Genomic DNA, 14,665 nt, shown 5'->3' with positions numbered 1-14,665 from the left:
TCTAAATGCCTTCCTGGAAACTCCCCTCAGCAGGCTGGACGTAAAGGTTACAGCTTTTGCCAAAAACTGTCCTGCCCACATTTACCCCCACTCCACATTCTGATCCAGTCTACAGCTATTTCCTTTGCAATTCTACCTACATTGACTTGTCTAGCCCTCATTTCGGTCTCAAATATCTATGATTTTGGAGTCCAAGATGGAACTAAGGCAAGGAGAGTCTCATTCTAACCTGTTATTTCAAATTCATAAACACGTAGCATGAGCTCTTCTTAGCCATCTTATCTTTCAAGTCACACTGAATGTGTTCTTCCCTCTCATCCCTGTGGCGGACTGTCAGTGTCTTCTAAAAGCTGTTCTTCTTTCCTTCTTGGTAAAAGAGGTTTACCTTGCCCATTACCTGGAGGATGCGTTTTCCAACCATCCCTGCCACTAGGTGGGTGTGGCCCTGGTATTAAGTTCTTGCCAATCGAGTGTGAGTGGAAGTGAAGAGTGACCTGTCATTCTGTCATTTTAAGAGGAAATCACAAGGTTCAATTTTGATTAGGGTGGAATAAGCACACCCCACACCATCTCTCCACCTACTAAGCCTACAAAGCTCGGGCAAAATACATAAAGCAACTGTTAGTGGACTCTAAAAAGTGAATGAGAGCAGGAGGACTGGATAGGAATTTCAGGGCTCCAAAGCAACCCAGCAGTGTTGTTGTCATTCTTGCTTTGTTTGTTTGTGACTCTGATATATGATGGCTTGGCCTCTGGAGCAGCCTGAAAATGGAATCGCAGAGAGGACACACCAAGAGAGGCCCATGATCTCTGCTCAGAGAACCAAGAGGGGTGGTTATAAAAATCTATCTATCTATCATCTATCTATCTATCTCTCTATCTTAAAACTCACAGGACGATACACCCCCTAAAAATAATTTTACCATATGTAAATTAAAAGTAACTTAAAAAAGGAATCACTTTCCCAAAACATTCTTCTTCCTACAGCTTAGGACATCGACATAAAATGGAGCCATTTTGCTCATACAGGTAAAGACAACCTTCTCCAAGGATGGCAGAGCCATGGCACGTGGAGAAACCTGCCCCAGCAGTCTGGACTACCCTCTGTGGGACCTACTTTTTTTTTTTTTTTTTAAGATTTTATTTATTTATTTGACAGAGAGATAGAAACAGCCAGCGAGAGAGGGAACACAAGCAGGGGGAGTGGGAGAGGAAGAAGCAGGCTCCCAGCAGAGGAGCCTGATGTGGGGCTCGATCCCAGGACTCTGGGATCACGTCCTGAGCCGAAGGCAGATGCTCAATGACTGCGCCACCCAGGCGCCCCTGTGGGACCTACTTTTTGTAGCAACTTCACTTCCACCCTACCTCATCAAACCTCTAATGCTTTCACATGGGCTACTACTAACCTATGTCTGCTCCATACATCACAGGTGCAGGCAACTTGTTTAAGGTTGGCAGGACTCTGCCTACTCAGTCTTGTTACAGGCAACTTGTCCTCCGAGTCAGTCGAGACTGAATTGGATCCAGATTCTGTCAACCAATGTATTTGCCATTCGTTCCAAGTGAGTTAAATCTGAAAATTTAGTATTAATAAAGGCACTGGTAAATATGTTGAGTAGGACTAGGGAGAGAGCAACAGGACACCACTGATCTCTATTTTAAGGAGAAAAAGAGAGGCTGGAGTGTGCTTACCAAAATATGGAGAACTGATTAAACTTTTTAGGTGGAATTTCTATCCAGGCTGATAGCAATCACTTTAATTGTCAACCAAATTAATAATCTATCTAGTTATGTCAGGTCTAGATTATTTTTCTCCATTTTATCCACAAAAATAATGGGAGATTTTTCATTAGTGACTTGCTAAAATGCAAATATACACTTTCTCTCATACTTCTCTGGCGTTCTAGTTGTCAACAAGGCAAATAAGAAATTAATTTAGCCAACATGACTTGTTCTTGGTATACTCTTATTTGGTCTTGGTGACAAACTTCCTCTAGTGACTAGGCACAGAATATAATGATCAATTCCAAAATCAGGTTCAGGTACAAGTGTACCAGTCTGAGGTCTGCTAAATCTGTGCTTTACCCTGTTTTGAAAATAAGAATACTTTTTTCTTATTATCCAGAGTTCTCTGGCACATCCTTTTTCTTCTTTATTCCTCAACAATAATCAAGAGCAGTTCAGTGACCCGACTTGCAAGCTCTCCACAGCTGCGAGAAATAATTAATCTGAGTTCGTGTGGGAAAAAAAATGTTATTTGCAGTACCTGTGTTATCTGTCGTTCAAACTCTTTGTCCAACTGAGGTTTCAGTTCCTTCATATCAGAGTTTATTCATACCTCATTCATCCATTCAACACATATCTACTGAGAGCCTCCTCATGTCTGGCGTTAATGGAAGTGCTGAAGATTCAGCAGAGAACCAAACGGACCAAAATCCCTCAAGGAGCTTACATTTAATCAAATAAAAGTATAAAATTATAGAATGTCAGATAGGGACTAGTTGTATGGAAATAAATCTTTTAGGCAAGAGGAGACTGTCATGTGTGTGAAATTAAAATTTTTAAAAGATGATCAAGAAAAAATTTGCCAAAAAAGATTCATTTGAGCAAAGCACTGGAGAAGGTAAAGGAGTAAGTCATGCAGATCTTTGGGGCAGAGAGTTCCAAGACAGGAAGCAACAAGTTCTACGTCTCCAAGACAGGAACATACCCAACACATTTGAGAAACAGTACGAAGGATGGTGTTGTTGGAGAGGAATGAATGAGCGGGAGAGAAGCAGAAACAGGACAGAGGGTGATGGGCAAAAGACCACAAACGGGAGAATCAGTTGCCAAGAAATTCTACATGTACTTTACCCTTATGGGGCGTTTCTGAACAAAATTAAGCTATTATTGTCATATAGTATTACTCTGCCTCCCTTTTTTTTTTAAGATTTTATTTATTTATTTGACAGAGATAGAGACAGCCAGAGAGAGAGGGAACACAAGCAGGGGGAGTGGGAGAGGAAGAAGCAGGCTCATAGTGGAAGAGCCTGATGTGGGGCTCGATCCCATAACGCCAGGATCACGCCCTGAGCTGAAGGCAGACGCTTAACCGCTGTGCCACCCAGGCGCCCCTGCCTCCCTTTCTGATGAGCCTATCTTTTAATTTATTGAATTATTAAATATTAATTAAGTACCTACTATGTGCCAGGTGCCATTGTAGGCATGTATGAAGCTCCCAGGAACCTTACCGTCTATTGGGAAGTTAGCTTTTACTCTGAGCAAGAAGGCAAACACTGCTCTGAGCAGAGGACTGACTTTGGGTGACTTAGATATTAAAAGGATTTTTCAGACTGCCATGCTAAAAATAGATTCTAACAGGACAGAAAGGAAATAGGAAAAACAATTAGGAGGATATTGCAATAATTCAAGGAAAACATGATGCTTCAACCAGGATAGTAATGGAGAGACACTGTCAGATTCTGGATTCATTTTAAAAGTAGCGTCTCCAGGATGGAGGACGGAGTTGTTCAGTGTGGATCCGGGGTTCCAAGTTTTTGTGTGCCCCTCTGGGGAATCATAGTCACCATTTACTGAGCTGGAAACAACAGAGGAAGAGGAGATTTGAGTGAAAAAAGAAGCTTAGGACATTTCAATGTTGTGAGGTAAGTGGCAAGACTTGGGAAATGTCCAGGTTGGAGATAAAAATCTGGGAGTCGTAAGCATAGAGAGGAAAGTTGAGGGTGTGAAGCTCCATGAAATCACCAAGGATGTGAGTAAAGATAGAAAAAGAAGCTGCCTGAGCTCTGCGTCTTGGGGCACTCGAATCGTTAGAGTTGAGAGAGGTGAGGAGACACCCGCAAAGACGACCGAGAGGAAGCCATCAGCGAGGAAGACAGTAGCCAAGAGAATGAGGTGTATGGAAGTCAAGAAAAATCAAGGCCGGAGTGAGAGTTACTGATAGGAAAAGTCAGGCATGGACTAGAGCCTCCTTACACGGAGGTCATCTGCGGCCACACGCAGTTTGGTAGTGGGCTGGCGGTGGAAGTCTGATTGGAGGGAGTTCCAAAAAGAATTGGAAAAGAAGGATTGGAGCAGGAAGAATAGGCACCCCTTTCTGTAAATTCTGTGCTAACAGGGAGCAGAGGAAATAGGCAGAGGAAGATAAGAAGTCAAGTTGGGTTTTTGGTTTGTTTCTTTGTATTTTTTTTTTTTTTAAGAAAGGAAAGATCACATCTTTGCATGATGATGGAAATGATCCAACAGAACACTAAAAAAAAAAAAGTGTGATTTTATATAGAAAAAGAGAAATTCTGGAACGTTGTCCTTGCATAGTTAAGGCGAGGAAACTAGTGGGCACATGAAAAGCGTGACTTTAGACGGAGCTTCCAGCCCGCATTCTAAGTAAATCACAGGGTCCCTCTTCTTGTAGTTTTATCACTCTCACATGTCAGACACGCCGCTGCTCTCCCTAAACAAGCTTCAAGATTTTAGCCCCTCCCACCTATCAGACTCCTGGATAATTTTCTATTTCTTCATATTCTTTGAGCCTCTTCATTGTTCCAGGACCGTCCTAAGCAGCTGAGATGCAGCAAATGGGACAGAAAAGGCCGCTGCACTCCAGGAGCCTGTGCTAACAGTAGGTGGAGACGGCCGGAGTGCCGGTACATGATGCAGATGGGTCCGGACGGTGGGGGGCGCAGAGACAGAACCGTCCTGGAGCAAAGGGGGTGGGAGCTTGTTCAGAATGAGCTCAACAGTCAGGGAAATCCTCCAACACAACACGTGGGCTGCAACCTGAATTTTGAGAAAAAAATAAACTATTGTTGGTGGGGGACAGGGGTGGCCGATGGGAGGAGAAACAATGCAGGGGAACAAATGGAAAGAACAAAAAGAAGTCTAGAGTGTAGTGAGGAAGAGATAGGCTGCGTAGAGGAAAGGCTTGGGCTTTGTACTTCATGGGAAGGTGACTTAGCCTGAATGTTTGTGTCACCCCCAAAGTGTATCTGTTGACATTTTAATTCCCAGTGTGATGGTATTAGGAAGTGGAGATTTGGGGGCTGATTAGATCATGAGTCCTCATGAATGGGATTAGTGTCCTGATAAAGAGACCCTAGAGGTCTTCCTCGCCCCTTCTGCTATATGAAGACACTTTGAGAAAACAGCTGTCTGTGAACCAGAAAGTGGGCTCTCACCAGACACCGAATATACCAGCACCTTGATCTTGGACTTCCGGCCCCCAGAACCGCTTGTTGCTCATGCCGTCCTGTCCACAGCAGCTCTGTTACAGCAGCCCAAATGGACTAGAACGGAGGGAGACTGAATTTTATGCTAAGTCATTGGTGAGTCATAAGCCTGACCCCTATTCACGTTTTAAAGAGATCCTTCCAGATACTGTGTGGAGAATGGACCATAATGGAAGACTGGAAGCAAAAAGAAGAGGTAAACGGTTTCTGCCGTCCTCCGGGCAAGAGACGGGGGAGGCTTGTTCAAGAAGAGTGGCAGTAAAGATGGAGAGAGGTGGACGGATTTGTTTTCTGTTTCAGAGGTTTAACCGGAATGACTTGCTGTTGAATTGGATGTGAAGAGTAAGAGAGAAAGAGGAATCCACAATGGTTCCTAAGCGTTTGGCCTGAGTCACTGGGTCAAGCTGCTATTACAGAGATGGAAAAACAGCACAGGGGAGATTGGTTTGGGGGAACAGTAAAACCTGCCATTCCGTTTTGGACTTAATTTGGAGATACCTATCACATCCAAGTGGAAAGAGTTAGTAGGCAATTAGCTATAATAAACAGAGAGAGCTGACGCGTCTACGGTGCTTACTATGAACTAGCATGGCTCGCATCGCTTTACAAACATTAAATCTGCGTAAATTGCATTTACATAGCCCAGACTGGGTGAGTTCATCTAGGGAGAAAAGACAGATAAAGAAGGAAGCTGAGGAATAAGCCCTGAATACACCAACATTTAGAGGTCAGTTAGCGGCCTGTCTCCCCCAGATCCTCAGGTAAAAGTCGCTGGCTGCGGGCTTTTGCATACCAGATCAGAATTCCGAATCCTACTTGTTGACAACATCTGCACAGACAGCTGCTTCCCTCCTATCTCTTGGTCTGTCTTCCAAAGTCCCAGGCATCAGTGGGAGGAATTCATGTAAATACCAGCTGTATACATAAGCCTTTCTGTTTTCTGTCTAAAAAAATGATTGTCTCTAAGGATGCTTCCCGGTCTTAGATTGCTGTTTATCTCTATTTGAACTTCCCCCCACCTCCCAAATGTACTTCGGTGGGAAAACGTATTAAGTTTCAGCAGACTCTGCGCCACGTGTTGGCTACATGCTTCAGGTTCGCATCTAAATCGGCCTTTCTGGGGGAAAATTCAGCTGCCTTTGTCACCAAATGTACAGCTAATTTCTTCTTCCCAGGATAAGGTTTGGTCTCTATCAAAACTCTACTGTCTAGGACGTAACCTGCTTAACTGAGTACTAGCACTAATATATATAACTCACGTTTCCTCCACTTGAAAAGTAAGGTTGTCAGTTTCCCTTTAGAAGAAAAACCATAGCCAACAGCATCAGGCCCAAGGGAAACTGGGTTCAGGGAGGGTTAGTGGCCAGCTCAGTGGATGCCAGCACCATTCTTGGGAAAGCAACCAGAAAGAGTTTCCCTCTTACTGTTACTGTTCCCTAATCAGCAGTTGCTTCTATACAGAAAAACAGCCCCTGCTACACAAATTCCAATGCATTGCATTCTTAGGACTAATTTAATGGCACTCACTTGAACCACACTTAATGATGTGGTCCAAATGCTTAAATGGTAGGGTACATTATCTTTTTTTCTACTATTTTATTATTTTAGGAGATCAGACTTGGCTTCTATTTATGATCAGCTCCAAGAGACTTAAAAGGGGCTTTGATTCCAAAGTATATACATAAATCGTGTGGGGGTTTTTTTTCTCTTGGAGATGATGAAAGGCCAATATTTTTCTTTTATGTTTCAACACTAAACAGAAGTCCTTCTGAAATTTTTTAAATAGCAGTTCTTATTAATTACAAGTGAAGGCTTAAAGAGGGTTTAAATAAGAGGAACCAAAATGATCATGTTAGTGGCAGTACTCCATGTATTATTTCTTATATTGTTCTTTCTTGCATGCAAATTCTCTCTCCATACAGATATAGATATAGATAGATACAGATGTATAGCCCTCTCTTTTTTCTCCCTCTTTCTCTCCCTCCCTAACTCCCTCTCTCATTGTTTCCAATTTTTAGTCCTTGTCCCATGACATTTCTCTTTCTGATAGCATCGTTTCTGACCTCTTCCCTGGAGTTTTCCTGCTGGCTTCTCACCATGGCATCCAGGACGTATCCAACAGGGAAATCATACTGAAAATGAATCTGAAAGCAAGGCTTTGGTTCATCAAGGAGATAATACATGTCAGAAAATGTCTCATCTAATTCTCTGGATTCTGCCTATAATCTGCCATAAAATATCGAACCCCTGATTTTCAATCAGAACCTGAAATGGATCCAGGATGTACATATTTAAATGGAAATCTCAAGGGGTTTTCTTCTCCCATATAAATTAATATCTTGATTTTCTGCCAGTTTGGTATATGGATTTCAGATGTACTGATGAATTGATTTTTTTTTAAAAAAAGGACTACAGAAATAATCTACTGTGGTCTGTCTTTATTTGGGGAAATAACATCTAATTAGAAAACTGCTTCATTATTTATAGCATGTGATAAATTGGGTTTGTGCTATGTCTCTTAGCCTAAATATTTTACAAATCCTTCCATATATTTTTAGGTGGAAATTTAATATGTAGAGCTACAACATTTTATGGGGAAACAATTGATCCCCCTGGGTTAAGTATTTTAACATCTTAAGGAAATGTAAATTTTTAAAACAGATCTAGGACAATAAACTGGCATAGCTGTATGTTGGAAGAAAGCCCTCAAGGGTCTAAAGGCTGTGTTTTGAAGGAACAATCTAGGATTTGGCAACAGCTGGGGGCAAAAGGCCTCTAATGTATGTGCACAAAGTATCTCCTCACCAACCCCCAAACTCAAGAGCGGGGGGCTGCTAGAGTAGACTGGATGAAACTTCACATGAACGGAGGGAGGATGGGTATTTCCAAAGCAGAAGGAAACTTTCTCCTGTGGAGAAAACGACTAAGAAACTTTATCTTACGGGGCCCCTGGGCGGCTCAGCATCTGACTCTTGATTTCGGCTCAGGCCATGATCTCAGGGTCGTGAGATTGAGCCCTGCTTCAGGCTCCCCAGCGTGGAGCCTGCTTAAGATTCTCTTTTCTCCCTCTCCCGCTCTGTTTCTAATAAAAAAAAAAAAAGAAGAAGAAAAAAAGAAACTTTATCATATGTTCATATTTAACCTACTGCATGAACTCAATTTTCCTAATGGTTTGTCACGTGATTTTTAAAACCCATAAATTGTTTTGTTTTGTTTTTAATAAGAAAGTTAGCATAAAAATAACTCTGATAGTCTGTTCTGAATCTCCTCAAAAAAATACTAACATCCCTCCCCTACAGGCTTCCAGGAAAGAGGAAGAGAATTCTTCCGACCCAAGAGGCCTTCCTGGCCCCCTACCACTTCCAAGGTTAGAGCTCCCCTGTTATCAACTTTACTAGCTCTCTTGACTTCTTCTTCATCACACTTGCCATTAACCCATCATTTGGCACGTTTTTTACAATGTATCTTCCCCACCGAACTATTCCAAGAGGTCAGGAACCATGTCTGTCTGGTTTACTTGTCTTAGGTGAGATGCTATGTGGCACAGAATCTGTTTTTTAGAAATATCTATTGAATGAGAAAACAAAGGAACATCCTTGTGTATAGACACAGATCCCAAGGAAGTTGGAAAGTTGAGAAGGGAGCCACATAAGAAAGATAAAACAGTAACATCATCATCCAAAACGACAACATGGTCACCTCCTGCTAACTGCTCACTCCGAGGATTGTTGGCTAATGACTAAGAACATAGGCTCTGAAGTTCATCTGCTTGAGTCTGAAACCTGTTACCACTATCTCCTGCCTATGTGACAGCAAGCATGTTATTTAAGTATTCTCTCTCTCTCTCTCTCTGACCCATTTTCCCTATCTATAAAATGATGACTTTAATGTTATTTTACCTCTTAGGGCCATTGTGAGAGTTAACTGAAGTAACCCTTGGGAAAGGATTAGCACAGCATCAAGGCCTCAGTGAGGAGTGTGCATTAAGCCCTGGGCTGGAGCTCAGTGAGCTTTTTACAGGAACCCTGTAGCACAGGGGTTCCTACCCCACTTTGCAGAGAAGAGAACCCCATCTCTTGCCCTGGGTCATCCAGCGGTGAATCATGGAGCTAGGATTATATCAGAGCATTCCTGGTATAACCCATGGTACCGTCTTGGCCCTAGTTTCACTGACTCGGAGAAAGTTAAACACTGACTAACTACTAACTGCTGCCATAGCTCAGAAAGGATACCCTGGCTGGTAAGAGTGAGATATGGCCACCCACACAGCAAGAACTGAGTTCAAGGTTGAAAGACAAAATCTGGCAAGGAGCTCCAGCTCACTGGCCTATAGAGGGCAAGATGGTGGAAGCCCTTGTTTGCTGCGAAGGCAGCCAGCAAGACCATTCCCACCCAGCCACAGGGGACATTTCCAAAAGATTTCACCCATCTCACCCCAGCCTTTAGAACTGCCTAGGGACCAAGGCACTGTGCTACCAGCAAGGCACCAATTAACTAATAAGTCACTTAAGGTATCAACAAACTTGGGTTGGATTCAATGAAACAGGAGCGGAAAATCTAAAAGGCAGCTATCTCCCACTCAGTTAGGAAAAGGCTGGAATAAATTAGTGAAGTACACGTGCAGTGGAATCATTAAGCAAGATGGCTCAGGGTTCAAACTAAGCTAGAGTGTCATTGTTTCTTTCTTATTGTCAGTGTGACGTTTTTCCTCCATTTGAGTCACTGTCTCTTCTGACTGTGCCGGGCCGAAAATGTTAAGTGCTGGTTCTTAATGATTCCTCATGTGTAGGCCTAGATCTGTGTTAATCAGGAAGAAGGTAATGTTTCTTGTGGAAATACAGAGTTATGGAGATAGCCAGCCAGAAATGGGTTTGCATTCTAATTTTGCATTCACTAGCTTAGAAAAAACCCTCAATCTTTCTGAGCCTCAGTTCCCAATAAAAAGAGGATGTGACTTCATAGTGATATGGTCAAGATTAAGTGAGATAGCATATATAATTGTCAGGACAAAGAAACAAGCATCCCCTGCCAATGTTCCCAGCATTTTCAATCCCCTTATCTGCCAGTTATTTTATGTAATCATTGCAGTGACCCGATATGGTCACTAGCAGCTTAGCAGAATTCCTGACCTCTGCATGTGATATACCAATAGCATACCCTTCTCCAGTTCTGACAATCCAAAATGTCTCCAGACAGCAGAAGGCATGAATGGACATTTCTCCAAAGAAGACATACAGGTGGCCAACAGACACATGAACAGATGCTCAACATCACTCATCATCAAGGAAATGCAACTCAAAACTACAATGAGATATCACCTCATACCCGCCAGAATGGCTAAAATCAAAAACCAAAAAATAACAAATGTTGGCAAGGATGTGGAGAAAGGGGAACCCTCTTGCACTGTTGGTGGGAATGCAAACCGGTACAGCCACTGTGGAAACCAGTATGGAGTTCCCTTAAAAAGTTAAAAATAGAACTACCCTATGATCCAGTAATCACACTATCGGATATTTACCCAAAGAATATGAAAACATCTATTCAAAAAAATACAGGCACTCCTTTGTTTATTGCAGCATTACGTACGGTAGCCAAGAAGCAGCCCAAGTGTCCACTGATAATGGATAAATAAGTGGTGGTCTACGTAGGCAAGATTATTAGTCGGCCATAAAAAGAATGAAATCTTGCCATTCGCAACTGACTCTGGATAGAGTCAGTCAGAGAAAGACAAATATCATATGATTTTACTCATACGTGGAATTTAACAAACAAAACAAACAAAAAAGAAAAAAAGAGACAAACCGGAAAACATAAACTCTTAACTAAAGAGAACAAATGATGGTTACCAGAGGAGTGGTGGGTGGGGGATGGGTGAAATAGGTGAAGGGGATTAAGAGTACATTTATCTGGACGAGTGCTGAATAATATATAGAATTGTTGAAAGACTACATTGTACACCTGAAACTAATATAACATTGTGTGGTAACTATACTGGAATTAAAACTTAAAAACAAGTTTCCAGACATTGCAAGTATCCACTGAGGGAGTAAAATCAACCTTGGTTAAGAACCACTACGGTAGGAAAATGAGTGTCTAACTAGATTAGAAAATGTAGTAGGGACAATGAGCAGCATTAAGGACCTGCTGGATGCTTATGGGTTTATATTATGACTGTGTGTTTTCTTCAGTCATATTCAACTATACAGGTGCAGGCATGGAGGGGAGAGTAGGATTTGGCCAGGATTGGGCATTTGCAGTTGAATGTGGCAGAGGAATATATGGGCTAGGAGCTAAACTATAAAAGGGAATGCTGTTAAACGTCCTACAATGTTCAGGACAGCCCCGCACAATAAATAATTATCTGATCCAAAATGGCGAGGGTACCAAGATTAAGAAACCCTGGGGGCGCCTGGGTGGCACAGTGGTTAAGCGTCTGCCTTCGGCTCAGGGCGTGATCCCGGCGTTGTCGGATCGAGCCCCACATCAGGCTCCTCCGCTATGAGCCTGCTTCTTCCTCTCCCACTCCCCCTGCTTGTGTTCCCTCTCTCGCTGGCTGTCTCTATCTCTGTCGAATAAATAAATAAAATCTTTAAAAAAAAAAAAAAGATTAAGAAACCTTATTCTAGAGCCTTGCTGCTCGAAGTGTGGTCCATGGACCGAAGGCATCTGCATCACCTGAAATCTTATCTGAAATGCAGAATTTCAGGGCCCACTCTAGACTTACTGAATCAGAATCTGCATTTTAACAAGATCCCTGGGTGAGCTCCACGCACACTGAAGTTTAAGAAGCCCCTTTCAAGCCATCTTGGCTCCATTCATACATATAACACATCCTCCCTTCCTTCACTCTTACCTGTGCCTTCTTTGCTAGTGAGAACACTGGGGCATTCAGAAGGTATCTAATCCATGCTTCCACCATCAAAGTGCTCCACACGGTGATATCTGTCTATCTAGGAAAGATTTCAGGGAGGAGTATGGTGATGAACTGTGGTAAGGAGTAACGTTTAGAACATGAGAGGGTGAGGGATACTGAGAATATGATGTTAACCTACTGTAGATCTTGGGATTAAAGTCGAGTTGGAGTTGAGATACTAAAGGGAGAGAGCTAGAGAGACAACAGTCAAAGATGAAAGATAGAAATGAAGATTATAGAACACATGCAATTACTGGTCTTGAAAGATCTGGGGATGACCCTGGTGACTGAGGTATGTTCAAAGACATAACCACCAGAGAAGAAGTCAAAGAGCTAAGAGGCCAGAATTTAGGAAGTAGCATCTATGTGAATTTTGAAGTTCCCAAGAATTTTGTCAGGAGGGACATTAAGGAGCATCAAAAGGAGTGATGAGTCAAAACCTTCAAGGAACAAAGTGAGAGTGTTCTGGGGGGTCCATTGATCACAACAATAAAGGGGAGGAGAAAGTGGTATAGTGGGATGACATGAGCTGGGTCAGAAGTGGATGTTCCTAGGAGGAAGAGAAGGGGAGTGGCCTAAAGGCAACAATGTGGAGCGAGGAGGACACCACCCCCACCCCACCCCCCCACCAGGCCCAAATGAGAAGCAGAATCCTCAGAAGTGAGTGTCTGAGGATTTGAGTTAGAACAAGAGGTTGAAAAGAACACACAGGGGGAAAAAATTGGATGCAGGGAGATCATGAACTTCAGATAGCACAAAGGACAGATTTTAGATGCTGAGAAAGGATGGAAAATGGGGTCAAACATAGAGTATGTGAGGAAAAGAATCCATGGGAAAGGCAGTAACCTGGGAGTCTTAAGTCTCTTATAATGCCTGATATGTAAACATGGATAGATGAGGTGGTCATGCAAATTACCACCCAAACTGGGACGTTTCGAGGAGTGGAGGAGGGTGGTCATACCGGGCAAACCAGGACATATTCCCTTTTGGTTAAAGGTCCTGATAGGATTGATTTTGACAATCTCTTTGGCAGATTGGGATGGCAAGAATGTGAGTGTTGGCAGTTGAAATGGGGTGTTCCAGAAACACAAAGCTTTCTGCAACCCTAAATGTACTTCCTCAAGTGCAGCAGGGGGCTAGAAGAGTACTCAGTATTGCTGAGGGCCCCTGAGCTCCAAGCGGCCCGTTTCACCTACAAATTAGCAATGCCAACAGAAGAGACTTTTATTTTTTTATTGTTAACTGTTTTCAGTATAAAACTACCTGATGATAATAAAAACATTTTCGGCAAAATAATCAAAATGTTTGCACCGGTCACACATCCCAGAAGCAGCTGAGCCCACTGAATATTTGTAGTTCTTACCTACTATCTGAGTGCTTTTCAAGGGGAAAAAAAACAATGAGGCCCTCTAGTGGCCAGAATATTTCCAGGCAGTCCGTTAAAACATCGCAAAAGGAGCTGGAAAAAATACGGGCCATCATCTGGTCGAGACAATTGCCTCTAGTTAAGTAAACGTGTGTACAAGAATCAGGACTATACATACCATAGGGGCTCTATGGAGGCTGGAATTAACTCTAAGCCTAGAGGTTGATTCGTATCCAACAGACACTCTTGCTTTGGACACTGCCACCAGAGACCACTCCACCACACACGGACACACACACACACACACACACACGCACACACACTATCACACATTCTCACCCCCAACCTTGGATACGGAGTTTGGAGAGGACTATCCAGGGATCAGACCATTTAAAACCTTGCAGGCTAGATTTAAGATCTCCATATTTTTCTAAGTGCAATGGAAAGCCACTGAAATATTCCGAACTGAGAGATGTTGGGGGTGGGGGTAGTGTCATGTTCAAATTTGCATTTCAGAAAGATTCCTCTGGCTGTGGGATGGAGAACTGTCTGGGGAGTGGGGGTGTGGAGTAGATTCAGTGATCTCAGTAATGTGGGTTTTATAGTAGTAAAGGCGAGGGGTAGGATGGGGATGGGTTAGGATAGTGGAGGTGAAGACATGGGAGAAAGGCAAGAGATTCAAGAGACGTTAGGGAGTAAACTCAGCAGGACTTAGAGGTGTATTGCATATGGAGGATGAAAGAGTGGGAAGGGTAAGGATGATACCAGATTTGGAACAGGCCGTGTTCACAGAGACAGGTGACACTGAGAGAAGACGCAGCCTGGACGTAGGGCTGGGGCAGAGCACGAGTTTGATTCTGGATAGAATGTGTTGGCATCGCTTTGGCTCACACATACTGTCAGAGTACTGAGTAGGCACATGACTTACACCTGCCAGCAGCGAGGAAGCGAGGCCTGGGCTGGAGACGGCACGGAGTGAGTCATCTGCATATAACTCTATTCTTTCATCTTTCCGTGGGGAATATTATGCTTGTTTGCGTGCTTATTTGATGAATAATGTGTTGATTGATTTTGATTGGGTTTTTTTTGGTGCCTATAATAAAAGCCCCTTTCTAATTGCACCCTGATCCCTTTTGGAGACTGTGTGGCCGGTTCCAC

Source organism: Ursus arctos, unplaced genomic scaffold (genome assembly GCF_023065955.2).
Source record: "Ursus arctos isolate Adak ecotype North America unplaced genomic scaffold, UrsArc2.0 scaffold_21, whole genome shotgun sequence".
Classification (NCBI taxonomy): Eukaryota; Metazoa; Chordata; class Mammalia; order Carnivora; family Ursidae; genus Ursus; species Ursus arctos.
Note: the sequence above shows the minus strand (reverse complement) of the source record.